This window comes from Mustelus asterias, unplaced genomic scaffold (assembly GCF_964213995.1).
Source record: "Mustelus asterias unplaced genomic scaffold, sMusAst1.hap1.1 HAP1_SCAFFOLD_757, whole genome shotgun sequence".
NCBI lineage: Eukaryota > Metazoa > Chordata > Chondrichthyes > Carcharhiniformes > Triakidae > Mustelus > Mustelus asterias.
In genome coordinates, this window is record NW_027590705.1 from 171,139 (window position 1) to 189,808 (window position 18,670).

Here is an 18,670-nt window from a genome sequence, read left to right on the forward strand (position 1 = left end):
TCACAGTGGAAGACACAAATAACACGACAATAATTGATGATAGGAAGGCTATGGCAGGTGAGGACCCAGAAACTATTATTATCATGAAAGAGGTAGTGTTGGGCAAGTTAATGGGGCTAAAGGTAGACAAGTCTCCTGGCCCTGATGGAATGCATCCCAGGGTACTAAAAGAGATGGCGGGAGAAATAGCCAATACACTAGTGGTAATTTACCAAAATTCACTGGACTCTGGGGTGGTTCCCGCAGATTGGAAAACAGCAAATGTGACGCCACTGTTTAAAAAAGGGGGTAGAAAAAAGGCAGGTAACTATAGGTCAGTTAGCTTAACTTCTGTAGTAGGGAAAATGCTTGAATCTATCACCAAGGAAGAAATATAATGTGGAGATGCCGGCGTTGGACTGGGGTAGACACAGTAAGAAGTCTCACAACACCAGGTTAAAGTCCAACAGGTTTATTTGGTAGCACGAGGTAGGACTCACCTGACAAAGGGGCAGCGGTCTGGAAGCTCGTGCTACCAAATAAACCTGTTGGACTTTAACCTGGTGTTGTGAGACTTCTTACAAGGAAGAAATAGCGAGACATCTGGATAGAAATTGTCCCATTGGGACATTGTTCATGAAAGGCAGGTCATATTTAACTAATTTAATGGAATTCTTTGAGGACATTACGAGTGTGGTGGACAATGGTGGATGTGGTGTATCCGGATTTCCAGAAGGCATTCGACAAGTTGTCCTTCATTGCTAGAGGGATGGAGTTTAAAAACAGCGAGGCTATGTTGCAGCTGTATAAGGTGCTGGTGAGGCCACACCTGGAGTACTGTGTACAGTTTTGGTCTCCTTACTTGAGAAAGGATATACTGGAGGGGGTGCGGAGGAGATTCACTAGGTTGATTCTGGAGTTGAAAGGGTTGGCTTATGAGGAGAGACTGAGTAGACTGGGGCTATACTCATTGGAATTCAGAAGAATGAGGGGAGATCTTATAGAAACATATAAGATTAATAAAGGTAAAATAGTGACTGTTGTTTCCACTGGCGGGTGAAACTAGAACTGGGAGCATGGCCTCAAAATGAGGGGAAGCAGATTTAGGACTGAGTTGAGGAGGAACTTCTTCACCTAAAGGGTTGTGAATCTGTGGAATTCCCTGCCCAGTGAAGCAGTTGAGGCTGCCTCATTGAATGTTTGTAAGGGAAAGATAGATAGATTTTTGAAGAGTAAAGGAATTAAGGGTTATGGTGAGTGGGCCGGTAAGTGGAGAAGAGTCCACGAAAAGATCAGCCACAATCTTATTGAACAGTGGAGCAGGCTCGAGGGGCCAGAGGGCCTACTCCTGCTCCTAGTTCTGATGTTCAATTACAATCTGCAAGTAACGAAACAATTACAATCTCTGACCAAGTAATTACAATCTCTCAAAACACAATTACAGTTTCTAACCATCCAATCACATTCGGCCACTATCCAAACCAATTAAACTCTCTCACCAATTGCAGTCTCCAACGGGCTACCCAATCACTGGGGCAGGGGCAATGACCCGGGTGGGGCAGGGAGCGCCACTGAAACATGCTCTCGGCCTCTCCCTCCCTCGCCCTGTTTTTACCTGCATTGCTGCAGTCAGCTCTGGTTGCCCGGGCGACGGTTGCCATAGGCGACAGCATGACTGGCAAAGGCTACATGCCACAAAGCGGAACTTCTCTGATGGCGCATTGCTGCAAACATGCTGCAAATAAAAGCAGCCAAAACTCCAGGGGTCGGCAAGAAAAATAAACCCCCAGTGACAGGGGAACAGGCTGTCCGGTGTGTGTGAATGGGGAGAGGTGGGTGAGAGGGTTAATCCCCCTCCGATAGGGGAACAGGCTGTCCGGTGTGTGTGAATGGGGAGAGGTGGGTGAGAGGGTTAATCCCCCTCCGATAGGGGAACAGGCTGCTCGGTGTGTGTGAATGGGGAGAGGTGGGTGAGAGGGTTAATCCCCCTCCGATAGGGGAACAGGCTGTCCGGTGTGTGTGAATGGGGAGGGGTGGGTGAGGGGGTTAATCTCCCTCCGATAGGGGAACAGGCTGCCCGGTGTGTGTGAATGGGGAGAGGTGGGTGAGAGGGTTAATCCCCCTCCGATAGGGGAACAGGCTGCCCGGTGTGTGTGAATGGGGAGAGGTGGGAGAGGTGGGTGAGGGGGTTAATCCCCCTCCGATAGGGGAACAGGCTGTCCGGTGTGTGTGAATGGGGAGAGGTGGGTGAGAGGGTTAATCCCCCTCCGATAGGGGAACAGGCTGTCTGGTGTGTGTGAATGGGGAGAGGTGGGTGAGAGGGTTAATCCCCCTCCGATAGGGGAACAGGCTGTCCGGTGTGTGTGAATGGGGAGAGGTGGGTGAGAGGGTTAATCCCCCTCCGATAGGGGAACAGGCTGCCCGGTGTGTGTGAATGGGGAGAGGTGGGTGAGAGGGTTAATCCCCCTCCGATAGGGGAACAGGCTGTCCGGTGTGTGTGAATGGGGAGAGGTGGGTGAGAGAACAAAGAACAGTAAAGCACAGGAACAGGCCCTTCGGCCCACCAAGCCTGCACTGGCACATTACACCTTTTAAAATTAAAGACCTTTTGCCTCTATGTGGTCCGTATCTTTCTATTCCCGGCCTATTCATGTATCTCTTGAGATGCCTCTTAAACGTTGCCATTGTATCAGCTTCTACCCTCTCCTCTGGCAGTGCATTCCAGGCACTTACCACCCTCTGTGTAAAAAAACTCACCTCTCACATCTCCTTTAAACTTTCTCCCTTTTACCTTAAACCTATGTCCCCTATTAATTGACATTTCTGCCCTGGGAAAAAGACTCTGACTATCCATTCTATCCGTGCCTCTCACAATTCTGTCTATCAGGTCGCCCTCAGCCTCCGACGTTCAAGTGAAAACAAACTAAGTTTGTCCAACCTCTCCTCATAGCTAATACCCTCCATACCAGGCAACATCGTGGTAAACCTTTTTCTGTACCCTCTCCAAAGCCTCCACATCCTTCTGGTAGTGCGGCGACCAGAACTGTAGGCAATATTCCAATGTGGCCTAACTCGAGTTCCATACAGCAGCAACATGACTTGCCAATTATAATACTCTCTGCTCCGACCAATGAAGGCAAGCTTGCCATACATCTTCTTGACCTCCTTATTCACTTGTGTTGCCACTTTCAGAGAACTGTGGTCCTGTAGGCCTAGATCCCTCCGTATGTTAATGCTTCTAAGGGTTCTGCCATTTACTTTATACATCCCTTCTGCATTACACCTTCCAAAATGCATCACCTCGCATTTGTCTGGATTAAACTCCATCTGCCATTTCTGCACCTGAGCCTTACTATATCCTGCTGCATCCTCTGACCAGCCTCCTCACTATTCGTAGCTCCCCCAGTCTTTGAGACATTTAAAAACTTACTAATCAGACCACCTACATTCTCCTCCAGGTCATTTATGTATATATTGCAAACAGCAGAGGTCCCAGCACTGATCCCTACACAACGCCACTAGCTACAAATCTCCACTCTGAAACACACCCTTCCACCGCTACTCTGTCTCTTCTACACTCAAGCCAGTTCTGTATCCATCTTACCAGCTCACTGCGGATACATGCGACTTCACCCTCTGTATCAGCCCGCCCTGTGGGACCTTGTCAAAGTCCTTGCTAAAGTCCATGTTGACAACATCCACTGCCCTACCCGCGTCAATCATCGCTGTCACTTCCTCAAAAAACTCAATCAAGTTTGTGAGACATGATCTGCCCCGCACAAAGCCTCACTGCCTGCTGCTATTAAGTCCATATTTTTCCAAATGTGAGTAAATACTGTTCGTAAGAAACTTCTCCAATAATTTCCCTACCGCTGATATAAGGCTCACCGGCCTGTAATTTCCTGGATTATCCCTGCTGCCCTTCTTAAACAAAGGAACAACATTGGCTATTCTCCAGTCCTCTGAGACCTCTCCTGTGATGAAAGATTTTGTACAAGGCTCCAGCAATTTCCTCCCTCGGCCCCTCAGTATTCTGGGATACCTTAAGGCTTTTCAAAACATCCAACTCCTTTTTTATATCGACATGTTCTAGAATATCAGCATCGCCCTCTTTAAACTCGCCATTTGCCATACCCTTTGCACTGTGCATATCGATGCAAAATATTTGTTAATCATAGAATCCTGCAGTGCAGAAAGAGGCCATTCGGCCCATCGAGTCTGCACCAACCAGAATCCCACCCAGGCCCTATCCACATATCTACCCACTAATCCCTCTAACCTATGCATCCCGGGACACTAAGGGGCAATTTAGCACGGCCAATCAACCTAGCCCGCACATCTTTGGACTGTGGGAGGAAACCGGAGCACCCGGAGGAAACCCACGCAGACACAGGGCGAACGTGCAAACTCCACACAGACAGTGACCCGAGCCGGGATTCGAACCCAGGACCCTGGAGCTGTGAAGCAGCAGTGCTAACCACTGTGCTACCGTGCCGCCCACTGTGCTACCGTGCCGCCCCTCCATGACTGCACTCTTTCTGCTCCATGCAGAAACTCCCTCTTTGTCCTTGAGTGGACCTACCCTCCCCCTAGCTACCCTCTTGCTCCTTATATACACGTAAAATATATTGGGATTTTCCTTAATCCTGTTTGTCAAGGACATTTCATGGTCCCTTTTAGCCCTCCAACTCCTTGTTTAAGTTCCCCTCCAATCGGGGAACAGGCTGCGTGGTGTGTGTAAATGGGGAGAGGTAGGTGAGAGTCTCTGCTGTTTTGGGTTAAACACTCTGTTTAGTTCTCCCCTGACTTTTCCTTCTGTTTGTTAAGTTCTGACCAGCTCCAAGTCTGTGATATCCACATGCTTCAGGTTCAAACAGGATAAGAGGTGCATAAAGCACTGGGGTTCACAGAGTGTCAGCACAGTGACTACAGAGACAGACAGAGGGAAAGAGTAAGACAGAGAACAAGGAAGTGTGGTAAGGACAGAGAGAAACACGGGGAGAGAGAGAGGCAGACAGATATAGAGACATAGGGTGTGAAATAGAAAGGCAGGCAAAGAGCGCGACACAAAGAGAGATAGAGACAGGGGAGAGAGTTAAAGTGACAGACAGCGAGAGACACAAGGGAGGCAGAGAGAGAGAGTGAGAAATAGAGACAGTGAAGGATAGGGAGAGAGAAAGAGGCACTCGTCAAGATATCTTAGAAGCAGAGAGAGAGATACAACAAGCAGACATAGCGGAGAGAGAAATAAATACAAAGTGAGACAGCAGGAGAGAGAAAGAGAGAGGGGGAGAGGGGCAGACACAGAGAGAGGGTGTGAGGGACAGACACAGAGAGAGGGTGTGAGGGACAGACACAGAGAGAGGGTGTGAGGGACAGACACAGAGAGAGGGTGAGAGGGGCAGACACAGAGAGAGGGTGTGAGGGACAGACACAGAGAGAGGGTGAGAGGGACAGACACACAGAGAGGGTGTGAGGGACAGACACAGAGAGAGGGTGAGAGGGACAGACACAGAGAGAGGGTGAGAGGGACAGACACAGAGAGAGGGTGTGAGGGACAGACACAGAGAGAGGGTGAGAAAGGCACACAGAGAGAGGGTGAGAGGGACAGACACAGAGAGAGGGTGAGAAAGGCACACAGAGAGAGGGTGAGAGGGACAGACACAGAGAGAGGGTGAGAGGGACAGACACAGAGAGAGGGTGAGAGGGACAGACACAGAGAGAGGGTGTGAGGGACAGACACAGAGAGAGGGTGAGAAAGGCACACAGAGAGAGGGTGAGAGGGACAGACACAGAGAGAGGGTGAGAGGGACAGACACAGAGAGAGGGTGAGAGGGACAGACACAGAGAGAGGGTGAGAGGGGCAGACACAGAGAGAGGGTGTGAGGGGCAGACACAGAGAGAGGGTGAGAGGGACAGACACAGAGAGAGGGTGAGAGGGACAGACACAGAGAGAGGGTGTGAGGGGCAGACACAGAGAGAGGGTGTGAGGGACAGACACAGAGAGAGGGTGAGAGGGACAGACACAGAGAGAGGGTGTGAGGGACAGACACAGAGAGAGGGTGAGAGGGACAGACACACAGAGAGGGTGAGAGGGACAGACACAGAGAGAGGGTGTGAGGGACAGACACAGAGAGAGGGTGAGAGGGACAGACACAGAGAGAGGGTGTGAGGGACAGACACACAGAGAGGGTGAGAGGGACAGACACAGAGAGAGGGTGAGAGGGACAGACACAGAGAGAGGGTGTGAGGGGCAGACACAGAGAGAGGGTGTGAGGGACAGACACAGAGAGAGGGTGAGAGGGACAGACACAGAGAGAGGGTGAGAGGGACAGACACAGAGAGAGGGTGAGAGGGACAGACACAGAGAGAGGGTGAGAGGGACAGACACAGAGAGAGGGTGTGAGGGACAGACACAGAGAGAGGGTGAGAGGGACAGACACAGAGAGAGGGTGAGAGGGACAGACACAGAGAGAGGGTGAGAAAGGCACACAGAGAGAGGGTGAGAGGGACAGACACAGAGAGAGGGTGAGAAAGGCACACAGAGAGAGGGTGAGAGGGACAGACACAGAGAGAGGGTGAGAGGGGCAGACACAGAGAGAGGGTGTGAGGGACAGACACAGAGAGAGGGTGAGAAAGGCACACAGAGAGAGGGTGAGAGGGACAGACACAGAGAGAGGGTGAGAGGGGCAGACACAGAGAGAGGGTGAGAAAGGCACACAGAGAGAGGGTGAGAGGGACAGACACAGAGAGAGGGTGAGAGGGACAGACACAGAGAGAGGGTGTGAGGGACAGACACAGAGAGAGGGTGAGAAAGGCACACAGAGAGAGGGTGAGAGGGACAGACACAGAGAGAGGGTGAGAGGGGCAGACACAGAGAGAGGGTGAGAAAGGCACACAGAGAGAGGGTGAGAGGGACAGACACAGAGAGAGGGTGAGAGGGACAGACACAGAGAGAGGGTGAGAGGGGCAGACACAGAGAGAGGGTGAGAAAGGCACACAGAGAGAGGGTGAGAGGGACAGACACAGAGAGAGGGTGAGAGGGGCAGACACAGAGAGAGGGTGAGAGGGACAGACACAGAGAGAGGGTGAGAGGGGCAGACACAGAGAGAGGGTGAGAGGGACAGACACAGAGAGAGGGTGAGAGGGACAGACACACAGAGAGGGTGAGAAAGGCACACAGAGAGAGGGTGAGAGGGACAGACACAGAGAGAGGGTGAGAGGGACAGACACAGAGAGAGGGTGTGAGGGACAGACACAGAGAGAGGGTGTGAGGGACAGACACAGAGAGAGGGTGAGAGGGACAGACACAGAGAGAGGGTGAGAGGGGCAGACACAGAGAGAGGGTGAGAGGGACAGACACAGAGAGAGGGTGAGAGGGACAGACACAGAGAGAGGGTGTGAGGGACAGACACAGAGAGAGGGTGAGAGGGACAGACACAGAGAGAGGGTGAGAGGGACAGACACAGAGAGAGGGTGTGAGGGACAGACACAGAGAGAGGGTGTGAGGGACAGACACAGAGAGAGGGTGAGAGGGACAGACACAGAGAGAGGGTGTGAGGGACAGACACAGAGAGAGGGTGTGAGGGACAGACACAGAGAGAGGGTGAGAGGGACAGACACAGAGAGAGGGTGAGAGGGACAGACACAGAGAGAGGGTGAGAGGGACAGACACAGAGAGAGGGTGTGAGGGACAGACACAGAGAGAGGGTGCGACACGGATATAGGCTTGTGAGTTTGGATTCACGTTGGTGAGTGCTCTCTTTTATCCTCTGCTTGCTGGGGTTGTTTCATCTCTATTTATGCCCTGGGTCTATTCATCCCCAGCCATTTCAGAACTCTCTCTCTGTGACCATTCGCTCCCACGCGCCAGTCCACTCTCCACCCAAACCCTGACTGTAAAACCTTCTCCCCCTTATCTCTCCGTCTGTACAGTCCGCATCAGGAATGTACGTGGGGCTGTGGGAGGGGATTGAATGGGGGAGACTGTGGGAGGGGAGAGGGTACATGGGGCTGTGGCGCTGGGCGGGGGCTCGGTGGGACGGTGGGATTGAATGCACGGTCCGTTGGAGGCCATGAATAATTCTGAAGCTGGATATTTTGCCCTTGAATGTGTGTGTGTGTGTGTGTGTGTGCTATCAGATAAGATCCTGATGTTATGTCAACTCGAGATAATAATCTGTGATTGCATCTCCCTCTCCTTCAACTCTCACTCGTAACTCTTTAAACAACAACATCTCTGTGTTACTTTCTATCTTAAGTCAAATCAAGCATCCTATACCTCTCACCAGAGTGTGATCAAGCAATGTTTTAACACTCAGACGCTATGATCGGGGATAACCGAGTAAAAGTTCAGTCAAAGGGGTAGGATTTCAGCAACATGAGGAGACAGAAGGAGAGGGAGAGACACCGAGAGGGAGGAAAGAGAGAAAGAGAGAGATAGAGAGAGGGGGAGCACACCACGTGGGATAACATTGAAACCAGTCAATAATCCTGGAGTTCCAATTAGAGATGTCTGCTAATGTCAGATGATCTTAGGGACTGAGGAGGTTACAGAGATAGCGAGGGTTGTAGGGGCAGGAGGAGGGTACAGAGATAGGGAGGGTTGTAGGGGCAGGAGGAGGGTACAGAGATAGGGAGGGTTGTCGGGGCAGGAGGAGGGTACAGAGATAGGGAGGGTTGTCGGGGCAGGAGGTGGGTACAGAGATAGGGAGGGTTGTCGGGGCAGGAGGAGGGTACAGAGATAGGGAGGGTTGTCGGGGCAGGAGGAGGGTACAGAGATAGGGAGGATTGTAGGGGCCGGAGGAGGGTACAGAGATAGGTAGGGTTGTAGGGGCAGGAGGAGGGTACAGAGATAGGGAGGGTTGTCGGGGCAGGAGGAGGGTACAGAGATAGGGAGGGTTGTAGGGGCAGGAGGAGGGTACAGAGATAGGGAGGGTTGTCGGGGCAGGAGGAGGGTACAGAGATAGCGAGGATTGTAGGGGCCGGAGGAGGGTACAGAGATAGGGAGTGTTGTAGGGGCAGGAGGAGGGTACAGATATAGGGAGGGTTGTCGGGGCTGGAGGTGGTTACAGAGATAGCGAGGGTTGTAGGGGCAGGAGGAGGGTACAGATATAGGAAGGGTTGTCGGGGCTGGAGGAAGATACAGATATAGGGAGGGTTGTAGGGTCTGGAGGAGATTACAGAGATCGGGACAGTTGTTGGGGCTGGAGGTGGTTACAGAGATAGTGAGGGTTGTAGGAGCTGGAGATGGTTACAGAGATGGTGAGGGTTGTAGGGATTGGCAGAGGTTACAGAGATAGGCAGGGCTGTAGGGGCTGCAGGAGGTTACAGAGATAGGGAGGGTTGTAGGTGCTGGAGGAGGTTACAGAGTTAGGGAGGGTTGCCCGGGCTGGAGGAGGTTACAGAGATAGGGAGGGTTGTAGGAGCTGGAGGAGGTTACAGAGATAGGGAGGGTTGTAGGGATTGGCAGAGGTTACAGAGGTAGCGAGTGTTGCAGGGACTAGAGGAGAGTACAGAGATAGGGAGGTGTGTGGGGTTGGAGGAGGTTACAGAGATAGGGAGCGTTGTAGGGGCTGCAGGAGGTTCCAGAGATAGGGAGGGTTGTAGGACTGGAGGAGGATACAGAGATAGGGAGGGTTGCAGGGGCTGGAGGAGGTTACAGAGATAGGGAGGGTTGTAGGGGCTGCAGGAGGTTCCAGAGATAGGGAGGGTTGCAGGGGCTGGAGGAGGATACAGATTTATGGATTGTTGTGTTGTAGGTAAAAGACCTCTGACACTATTAGTGGATCAAAGTGCAGGTTTATTTTCACAATTGTGGGAGAAGTGAGGTTCCTAACAGTGGACCCCCAGCCTTCTCTTCGAATATGAGTTAAGAACAGAGTTTTATACCCCTCGGTGTACAGATTCTCGCTGTATGAGCAATCTCCAAGGCCGCGATCGTTCGTCATTGCCTTGAAACAATGGTTTTGCACAAACAAGTTAATCTGATATACATTCAGGAGACAACAGTTTTCCCTTATCTGGTCCAAATGTAAGAAACAATGAATTCTAACCAAAACAATGAATTCTAACAAAAACAATGAATTCTAACAAAAACAATGAATTCTAACAAAAACAATGAATTCTACAGCACTTCTCATACAAGCTCTAAATATCACAGAGGTCACTTTGACACTTTGAATTTTGAAGTTTATTATCCCATTCCCGACTTCAGTTGTATGGACTGGAGGAGGTTATCGAGATAGGGAGGGTTGTAGGTGCTGGAGGAGGTTACAGAGATAGGGAGGGTTGTAGGGGCTGGAGGAGGTTACAGAGATAGGGAGGGTTGTAGGGGCTGGAGGAAGTTACAGAGATAGGGAGGATCATCATGACTGGGGAGGTTACAGAGATAGGGAGGGTTGTAGGGGCTGGAGGAGGTTACAGAGATAGGGAGGGTTGTAGGGGCTGGAGGAGGTTACAGAGATAGGGAGGGCTGTAGGGGCTGGAGGAGGTTACAGAGATAGGGAGCATTGTAGGGGCAGGCGGAGGTTACAGAGGTAGGGAGGGTTGTAGTGACAGGGGAGGTTACAGAGATAGGGATGGTTGTAGTGACTGGGGAGGGTACAGACATAGGGAGGGTTGTAGGGGCTGGAGGAGGTTACAGAGATAGGCAGTGTTGTAGGGATTGGAGGACGTTAAAGATAGGGAGTGTTGTAGGGGCTGGAGGAGGTTACAGAGATAGGGAGTGTTGTAGGGACTGGAGGAGGTTACAGAGATAGGGAGGGTTGTAGAGACTGGGGAGGTTACAGAGATAGGGAGGATTGTAGTGACTGGGGTGTTTACAGAGATAGGGAGGATTGTAGGGGCTGGAGGAGGTTATAGAGATAGGGAGGATTGTAGGGGCTGGAGGAGGTTACAGAGATAGGGAGTGTTGTAGGGCTTGGAGGAGGTTACAGAGATAGGGAGGGTTGTAGAGGCTGGAGCAAGTTACAGAGATAGGGAGGGTCGTAGTAAGAACATAAGAAATAGGAGCAGGAGTAGGCCATCTAGCCCCTCGAGCCTGCCCCGCCATTCAATAAGATCATGGCTGATCTGACGTGGATCAGTACCACTTACCCGCCTGATCCCCATAACCCTTAATTCCCTTACCGATCAGGAATCCATCCATCCGCGCTTTAAACATATTCAGCGAGGTAGCCTCCACCACCTCAGTGGGCAGAGAATTCCAGAGATTCACCACCCTCTGGGAGAAGAAGTTCCTCCTCAACTCTGTCTTAAACCGACCCCCCTTTATTTTGAGGCTGTGTCCTCTAGTTTTAACTTCCTTACTAAGTGGAAAGAATCTCTCCGCCTCCACCCTATCCAGCCCCCGCATTATCTTATAAGTCTCCATAAGATCCCCCCTCATCCTTCTAAACTCCAACGAGTACAAACCCAATCTACTCAGCCTCTCCTCATAATCCAAACCCCTCATCTCCGGTATCAACCTGGTGAACCTTCTCTGCACTCCCTCCAATGCCAATATATCCTTCCTCATATAAGGGGACCAATACTGCACACAGTATTCCAGCTGCGGCCTCACCAATGCCCTGTACAGGTGCATCAAGACATCCCTGCTTTTATATTCTATCCCCCTCGCAATATAGGCCAACATCCCATTTGCCTTCTTGATCACCTGTTGTACCTGCAGACTGGGCTTTTGCGTCTCATGCACAAGGACCCCCAGGTCCCTTTGCACGGTAGCATGTTTTAATTTGTTTCCATTGAGATAGTAATCCCATTTGTTATTATTTCCTCCAAAGTGTAGTGACTGGTGAGGTTACAGAGCTGTAGGGGCTGCAGGAGGTTACAGAGATAGGGAGGGTTGTACGGGGATAGAGGAGGTTACAGAGATGGGGAGGGTTGTAAGGGCTGTAGGAGTTTACAGAGATAGGGACGGTTGTAGTGACTGATGAGGTTACAGAGATAGGCTGGGCTGTAGGGGCTGCAGGAGGTTACAGAGATAGGGAGGGCTGGAGGGACTGGAGGACCTTACAGAGATAGGGAGGGTTGTCGGGGCTGCAGGAGGTTACAGAGATATGGAGGGTTGTAGGTGCTGGAGGAGGTTACAGAGATAGGGAGGGTTGTAGGGGCTGGAGGAGGTTACAGAGATAGGGAGGGTTGTAGGGGCTGGAGGAGGTTACAGAGATAGGGAGGGTTGTAGGGGCTGGAGGAGGTTACAGAGATAGGGAGGGTTGTAGAGGCTGGAGGAGGTTACAGAGATAGGGAATGTTGTAGGGGCTGGAGGAGGTTACAGAGATAGGGAGTGTTGTAGGGACTGGAGGAGGTTACAGAGATTGGGAGGGTTGTAGGAGCTGGAGAAGGTTACAGAGATACGGAGAGTTGTAGGACTGGAGGAGGATACAGAGATAGGGAGGGTTGCAGGGGCTGGAGGAGGATACAGATTTATGGATTGTTGTGTTGTAGGTAAAAGACCTCTGACACTATTAGTGGATCAAAGTGCAGGTTTATTTTCACAATTGTGGGAGAAGTGAGGTTCCTAACAGTGGACCCCCAGCCTTCTCTTCGAATATGAGTTAAGAACAGAGTTTTATACCCCTCGGTGTACAGATTCTCGCTGTATGAGCAATCTCCAAGGCCGCGATCGTTCGTCATTGCCTTGAAACAATGGTTTTGCACAAACAAGTTAATCTGATATACATTCAGGAGACAACAGTTTTCCCTTATCTGGTCCAAATGTAAGAAACAATGAATTCTAACCAAAACAATGAATTCTAACAAAAACAATGAATTCTAACAAAAACAATGAATTCTAACAAAAACAATGAATTCTACAGCACTTCTCATACAAGCTCTAAATATCACAGAGGTCACTTTGACACTTTGAATTTTGAAGTTTATTAACCCATTCCCGACTTCAGTTGTATGGACTGGAGGAGGTTATCGAGATAGGGAGGGTTGTAGGTGCTGGAGGAGGTTACAGAGATAGGGAGGGTTGTAGGGGCTGGAGGAAGTTACAGAGATAGGGAGGGTCATCATGACTGGGGAGGTTACAGAGATAGGGAGGGTTGTAGGGGCTGGAGGAGGTTACAGAGATAGGGAGGGTTGTAGGGGCTGGAGGATGTTACGGAGATAGGGAGGGTTGTAGTGACTGGGGAAGTTACAGAGATAGGGAGGGTTGTAGGGGCTGGAGGAGGTTACAGAGATAGGGAGGGTTCCAGTGACTGGGGAGGTTACAGAGATAGGGAGGGTTGTAGGGGCTGGAGGAGGTTACAGAGATAGGGAGGGTTGTAGGGGCTGGAGGATGTTACGGAGATAGGGAGGGTTGTAGTGACTGGGGAAGTTACAGAGATAGGGAGGGTTGTAGGGGCTGGAGGAGGTTACAGAGATAGGGAGTGTTGTAGGGGCTGGAGGAGGTTACAGAGATAGGGAGTGTTGTAGGGGCTGGAGGAGGTTACAGAGATAGGGAGGGTTGTAGGTGCTGGGGGAGGTTACAGAGATAGGGAGGGTTGTAGGGGCTGGAGGAGGTTACAGAGATAGGGAGGGTTGTAGGGGCTGGAGGAGGTTGCAGAGATAGGGAGGGTTGTAGGGGCTGGAGGAGGTTGCAGAGATAGGGAGGGTCATCATGACTGGTGAGGTTACAGAGATAGGGAGTGTTGTCGGGGTTGCAGCAGGTTAGGGAGATAGGGAGCATTGTAGGGGCTGGTGGAGGTTACAGAGATAGGGAGGGTTGTAGGGGCTGGAGGAGGTTACAGAGATAGGGAGCGTTGTAGGGGCTTGAGGAGGTTATAGAGATAGATAGTGAGGGTTGTAGGGGCGAGAGGAGGTTACAGAGATAGGGAGGGTTTTAGGGGCTTGTGGAGGTTACAGAGATAGGGAGGGTTGGAGGGGTAGAGGAGGTTACAGAGGTTGGGAAAGCTGTTGGGGCTGGAGGAGGTTACAGAGATAGGGGGATGGAGGAGGTTACAGAGATAGGGGGGGTTGGAGGAGGTTACATAGATGTGGGGGTTGGCGGAGGTTACAGAGATAGGGAGGGTTGTAGGGGCTGGAGGAGGTTACAGAGATAGGGAGGGTTGTAGGGGCTGGAGCAGGTTACAGAGATAGGGAGGGTTGTAGGAGCTGGAGGAGGTTACAGAGTTAGGGAGGGTTGCCCGGGCTGGAGGAGGTTACAGAGATAGGGAGGGTTGTAGGAGCTGGAGGAGGTTACAGAGATAGGGAGGGTTGTAGGGGCTGGAGGAGGTTACAGAGATAGGGAGGGTTGTAGGAGCTGGAGGAGGTTACAGAGTTAGGGAGGGTTGCCCGGGCTGGAGGAGGTTACAGAGATAGGGAGGGTTGTAGGAGCTGGAGGAGGTTACAGAGTTAGGGAGGGTTGTAGGGGCTGGTGGAGGTTACAGGGATAGGGAGGGTTGTAGGAGGTTACAGAGGTTGGGAGGGCTGTAGTGGTTGGAGGATGTTGCAGAGATAGGGGGGCTTGGAGGAGATTGCAGAGCTATGGAGGGTTGTAGTGACTGGGGAGGTTACAGAGAAAGGGAGGCTTTTAGGGGTTGCAGGAGGTTAGAGAGATAGGTAGGGTTGTCGCGGCTGGAGGAGGTTACAGAGATAGGGAGTGTTGAAGGGGCTGGAGGAGGTTACAGAGATAGGGAGTGTTGAAGGGGCTGGAGGAGGTTACAGAGATAGGGAGTGTTGAAGGGGCTGGAGGAGGTTACAGAGATAGGGAGGGTTGTAGGGGCTGGAGGAGGTTACAGAGATAGGGAGGGTTGTAGGGGCTGGAGAAGTTTACAGAGATAGGGAGGGTTGCAGGGGCTGGAGGATGTTACAGAGATAGTGGCACTTGATTCCCAGGGGGACCAATATCCTGGCAGGAAGGTTGGCTAAGGCTACTGGGGAGAGTTTAAACTAGATAGGTTGGGGGGAGGGGATCAAAATGAGGTGACTGAGAGTGAGGAAGCAAGCTCGCAAACAGAGAAGGGTTATAGGCAGTGCAAGAGTGCGGATGGACAGGGAATAGAGAAGGGGAGAGCTCAGACCAGGCAAGGTGGTGGAGGCGGACACACTGGGAATGTTTAAGACTTATCTAGACAGCCATATGAACGGAGTGAGAATGGAGGGATACAAAAGAATGGTCTAGTTTGGACCAGGGAGCGGCACGGGCTTGGAGGGCCGAAGGGCCTGTTCCTGTGCTGTATTGTTCTTTGTTCTTTTTGTTCTTTGATTGAGATGTGTTTACTTTAATGCCAGGAGTATAGTGAATAAAGGGGACGAGCTCAGAGCGTGGATCGATGCCTGGAAGTGTGATGTGGTGGACATTACGGAGACTTGGATGTCTCAGGGACAGGACTGGATACTCCAGGTGCCGGGATTCAGATGTTTCAGGAAGGACAGGGAGGGAGGCAAGAGAGGGGGTGGAGTGGCACTGCTGATCAGGAATAGTGTCACAGCTGTAGAGAAGGTGTATGCTGTGGAGGGATTGTCCACAGAGTCTCTGTGGGTGGAAGTTCAGAGTGGGAAGGGGCCGGTCACTTTGCTGGGAGTTTTCTATAGGCTGCCCAATAGTAACAGGGAGGTGGAGGAGCAGATAGGGTAACAGATCCTGGAGAGATGCAGTAATAGCAGAGTTGTTGTGATGAGAGACTTTAATTTCCCAAACATAGATTGGAATATTCCTAGGGTAAGGGGATTGGATGGGGAAGAGTTCGTTAGGGCAGCACAGTAGCACAGTGGTTAGCACTGCTGCTTCACAGCTCCAGGGTCCTGGGTTCGATTCCCGGCTTGGGTCACTGTCTGTGTGGAGTTTGCGCATTCTCCTCGTGTCTGCGTGGGTTTCCTCCGGGTGCTCCGGTTTCCTCCCACAGTCCAAAGATGTGTGGGTTAGGTTGAATGGCCATGCTAAAATTGCCCCTTAGTGTCCTGAGATGTGTAGGTTAGAGGGATGAGTGGGTAAAATATGTAGGGATATGGGAGTAGGGTCTGGGTGGGATTGTGTTCGGTGCAGACTCGATGGGCCAAATGGCCTCTTTCTGTACTGTAGGGTTTCTAAGAAGTGGCACCTTCTAAGGTGTGTTCAGGAGGGTTTCCTGACACAGCATGTGGACAAGCCTACAAGAGGAGAGGCTGTACTTGATCTGATACTGACCAATGAACCTGGACAGGTGTCAGGTCTCTCAGTGGGAGAGCATCTTGGGGATAGCGATCATAACTCTATCTCCTTTAGGCTTGCATTGGAAAAAGAGAGGATCAGGCAAGCTAGGAAAGCGTTTATATGGAGTAAGGGGAAATATGAAGACATTAGACAGCAAATCAGAGGAGTAAATTGGAAGGAGGTATTCTCGGGGAAATGTACTGAAGAGAGGTGGCAGTTTTTCAAGGAATGTCTGTCTAGAGTGCTACAGGACAACGTTCCGAGCAGACAGGGAGGAGTTGGTAGGTTAAAGGAACCGTGGTGCACGAAAGCTGTGCGGGACCTAGTCGAGAAGAAAAGGAAAGCGTACAAAAGGTTCAGAGAGCTTGGCGAAGATAGGGATTTAGAAGAGTATACGGCTTGTAGGAAGGGACTAAAGAAGGAAATTAGGAGAGCCAGAAGGGGTCACGAGAAGGCCCTGGCAGGTAGGATTAAGGAAAACCCTAAGGCGTTCTATAAATATGTGAAGAGTAAAAGGATGAGACGTAACGGAATAGGGCCTATAAAAGGTGAAGGCGGGAAAATCTGTATGGAACCAGTAGAAATGGCAGAGGTGCTCAATGAGTATTTTGCCTCGGTTTTCACAGAGGAGAAGGACATGGGTGGATGTACTGTGGGCTTGCGGTGGACTGAAAAGATTGAGTATGTGGACTTTAACAAAGAGGTTGTGCTGGAATCTTTGAATGGCATCAAGGTAGATAAGTCGCCGGGTCCGGATGGGATGTACCCCAGGTTACTGTGGGAGGCGAGGGAAGACATTGCAGAGCCTCTGGCGATGATCTTTGCGTCGTCGATGGAGACGGGAGAGGTGCCGCAGGATTGGAGGATTGCGGATGTGGTTCCTATTTTCAAGAAGGGGAATAGGGATAGCCCAGGAAATTACCTGATGGAGAAGACCCTGAGGGACAGGATATATGAGCATTTAGAGAGGTTTAGTATGCTCAAGAATACTCAGCATGGCTTTGTCAAGGGCAGATCGTGCCTTAAGAGCCTGGAGTTCTTCGAAAATGTGACTAAACACATTGACGAAGGGAAGGCGGTAGATGTGGTTTATATGGATTTTAGCAAGGCGTTCGATAAGGTCCCCCAGGCAAGGCTTCTCGAAAAAGTGAGAGGGCATGGGATCCAAGGGGCTGCTGCCCGGTGGATCCAGAACTGGCTTGCCCAAAGGAGGCAGAGAGTGGGTATAGATGGGTCTTTTTCTAAATGGAGGTCGGTCACCAGTGGTGTGCCCCAGAGATCTGTTCTGGGACCCTTGCTGTTTTGTCATTTTCATAAATGACCTGGATGAGGAAGCGGAGGGATGGGTTGGTAAGTTTGCCGATGACACGAAGGTTGGTGGGGTTGTGGATAGTCTGGAGGGATGTCAGAAGTTACAGAGGGACATAGATAGGATGCAAGACTGGGCGGACAAGTGGCAGATGGACTTCAACCCAGATAAATGAGTCGTGGTCCATTTTGGTAGGTCAAATGGGATGAAGGAGTACAATATAAAGGGAAACACTCTTAGTACTGTAGAGGATCAGAAGGACCTTGGGGTCCGGGTCCATAGGACTCTAAAATCGGCCCCGCAGGTGGAGGAGGTGGCTAAGAAGGCGTATGGTGTGCTGGCCTTTATCAATCGAGGGATTGAGTTTAGGAGTCCGGGGATAATGATGCAGCTATATAAGACCCTCGTCAGACCCCACTTGGAGTACTGTGCTCAGTGCTGGTCGCCTCACTATAGGAAGGATGTGGAAAAGATTGAAAGGGTGCAGAGGAGATTTACAAGGATGTTGCCTGGATTGAGTGGCATGCCTTATGAGGATAGGCTGAGGGAGCTCGGTCTTTTCTCCTTGGAGAGACGAAGGATGAGAGGAGACCTAATAGAGGTATATAAGATGTTGAGCGGCATAGATCGGGTGGACTCTCCGAGGCTTTTTCCCAGGGTGGAAATGTCTGCTACGAGAGGACACAGGTTTAAGGTGCTGGGGGGTAGGTACAGGGGAGATGTTAGGGGTAAGTTTTTCACACAGAGGGTGGTGGGCGAGTGGAATCGGCTGCCGTCAGTGGTGGTGGAGGCGAACTCAATAGGGTCGTTTAAGAGACTCCTGGATGAGTACATGGAGCTTAATAGGATGGAGGGTTATAGGTAGGTCTAGAAGGTAGGGATGTGTTCGGCACAACTTGTGGGGCCGAAAGGCCTGTTTGTGCTGTAGTTTTTCTATGTTCTATGCTCTATAGGGAGGGTTGCAGGGGCTGGAGGATGTTACAGAGAAAGGGAGGGTTGTAGCGGCAGGAGGAGGTTACCGAGATAGGGAGGGTTTTAGTGACTGAGGAGGGTACAGAGATCGGGAGGGTTGTAGTGACAGAGGAGGGTACAGAGATAGGGAGGGTTGTAGTGACTGAGGAGGGTACAGCGATGGGGTGGGTTGTAGGGGCTGGAGGAGGTTACAGAGATAGGGAGAGTTGTAGGGGCTGGAGGAGGTTACAGAGATAGGGAGAGTTGTAGGGGCTGGAGGAGGTTACAGAGTTAGGGAGAGTTGTAGGGGC